This window comes from Colletes latitarsis, unplaced genomic scaffold (assembly GCF_051014445.1).
Source record: "Colletes latitarsis isolate SP2378_abdomen unplaced genomic scaffold, iyColLati1 scaffold0042, whole genome shotgun sequence".
NCBI lineage: Eukaryota > Metazoa > Arthropoda > Insecta > Hymenoptera > Colletidae > Colletes > Colletes latitarsis.
The window spans coordinates 339,808-342,307 of NW_027488392.1; the positions used below are offsets into that span (position 1 = coordinate 339,808).

The 2,500-nt window shown below is 48.2% G+C and overlaps 1 non-coding gene across 1 annotated transcript; it reads left to right on the forward strand.

Annotated features, from left to right (window-relative positions):
- Positions 1–1,166: 1,166 nt before the first annotated feature.
- On the forward strand, positions 1,167–1,321 carry LOC143350860 (5.8S ribosomal RNA). Its single transcript, XR_013081306.1, has one exon. It is a non-coding gene; the product is annotated as a 5.8S ribosomal RNA (ribosomal RNA).
- The last annotated feature ends 1,179 nt before the right edge of the window (positions 1,322–2,500 follow it).

A 2,500-nucleotide genomic window follows, 5' to 3' on the forward strand; every position in this document is an offset into this window, starting at 1 on the left:
GTGGACGCTGCCGCGTTCGTTCGTAAATGAATAATATACATACTCATGGCTAACTTGAGGCGAATAATCGCAAACGACGACGCGTCGATTTTGCGGCCATCGTTGCTCGCGCGACTAACGACGACCAGCCGAAACGGCTGTAGTTTATCGCATCGATTTCATCGAGCAACCGATGGACGCTGCCGCGTTCGTTCGTAAATGAATAATATACATACTCATGGCTAACTTGAGGCGAATAATCGCAAACGACGACGCGTCGATTTTGCGGCCATCGTTGCTCGCGCGACTAACGACGACCAGCCGAAACGGCTGTAGTTTATCGCATCGATTTCATCGAGCAACCGATGGACGCTGCCGCGTTCGTTCGTAAATGAATAATATACATACTCATGGCTAACTTGAGGCGAATAATCGCAAACGACGACGCGTCGATTTTGCGGCCATCGTTGCTCGCGCGACTAACGACGACCAGCCGAAACGGCTGTAGTTTATCGCATCGATTTCATCGAGCAACCGATGGACGCTGCCGCGTTCGTTCGTAAATGAATGTTATACATACTCATGGCTAACTTGAGGCGAATAATCGCAAACGACGACGCGTCGATTTTGCGGCCATCGTTGCTCGCGCGACTAACGACGACCAGCCGAGACGGCTGTAGTTTATCGCATCGATTTCATCGAGCAACCGATGGACGCTGCCGCGTTCGTTCGTAAATGAATAATATACATACTCATGGCTAACGTGAGGCGAATAATCGCAAACGACGACGCGTCGATTGTGCGGCCATCCGTTGCTCGCGCGACTAACGACGACCAGCCGAGAAGGCTGTAGTTTATCGCATCGATTTCATCGAGCAACCGATGGGCGCTGCCGCGTGCGTTCGCCCGATTGCGCGTGAAGTTACTGTTCGGAACCAAGAATATACGGGTGTATTATACCCGTTTGGTCGCAGCCACGCGCAAAGGCTTTTGAATGTACTGTACGCCCGGCCGTCGAACGATGGTTTTCCGTCATTCAGGAAACAAAAAGAAACTTTTGTCGTCGATATGGCGCGTTCAATCCTCCGTCGATACGCTGGTCGGAGGTGCGAACATCGAATATTTTTAAAGCAAAGAACAAGGAGCATTTTTAAATACAAAGAAAAAAATTGTAAATTGTATATGATTACCCTGAACGGTGGATCACTTGGCTCGTGGGTCGATGAAGAACGCAGCTAATTGCGCGTCAACGTGTGAACTGCAGGACACATGAACATCGACATTTCGAACGCACATTGCGGTCCACGGATAAAATTCCTGGACCACGCCTGGCTGAGGGTCGTTCACTTGTCCTAAAACTGCTTGCGTTGTTCTCAGATTCCCTAACCCCGCCGTCGTTTACCTCTCCTTTCGGGGAGATGGCGAAGAACGTTTCGGAGCCGGGTCGATGAAGAGAAAGGTATCAACGTACGAGCGAGAATTTGGGTATTTCGTTGGCGTTTGTCGCTGGACGTACGAAAAAGAATAAATATTATATATTATTGGCAAGTTTGCGCACCCCTTGCGTGGTGAGGCAGAGATCAGTCTGGACTCGCGCGAGTGTTTTACGGCGTCGTGCGTCGTGTTGTCTGGAGTATCATCACGACCGCCCGTTAAAGCACCGCTCCTACGATTTCTGACTTTGACGGCACTAAAAACCACCGTGGGGCGCAAATCGCGTTTCGTACAAATCTAATGATTACCGGCGCTCCCGACGTTGCCCGAAGTTAATAATTTATGCAAAGGAAAGAGAAAATAAAGCGTATACTAGTTTTGGAGCATAACAAAAAGGACACTGGAAAGAAATTTGATCAAACACTGATAATTATGATATGTAATATATGCCCTACCACGTGAAATTTGTGGTATCCGTCGGTCGTCGTCTTCCTCTCTGTTCGTTCGTACAGCCCCAGGGAAAAATGATAATTTATCAAACGAATCGGACGATCATCCTCTATGGAGAGGCTCGAACGAACACGACGAGAAGCGCGATACGAACGGAACCCAAAAGAAGGGATATACTCTGAGAAGTTGGTCGCCCCATGTCTCTCTTTGTTACGAATATGTATATCGATTGCGAGACCGCGCGTTTAGCCGGTCGTCCAGTCCACGAATGCTTTTCTTTCGAACTTACGGTGGACTTTGGTAGACTATCAAAGAATCAACGAAAATCGGATCGGGTAGTTCTATCATAGACACACACCGTGGTTCTTCTTTAATTTGAAAAGCGACGGAAGGACGTTAAAAGTAATCAGCCGGTTACGCCTAGCGAGCGTTTCGCATCGAACGAATGAAAAACTAAGACAGAAGGGAGACACTTTGGCGAGGCGCTAAAAACCCATCATTGATATCCTTTTCTCCGAGAAAGCAAAATGCTATTATATGCTATCGGAGGACGCGGAGAAGTAGGAGGTGGTGGTCGATTCCATATATACACCAGGTTCTTGTTGCTCCGATTCGTTACGGTGTACGATTTGTTTTT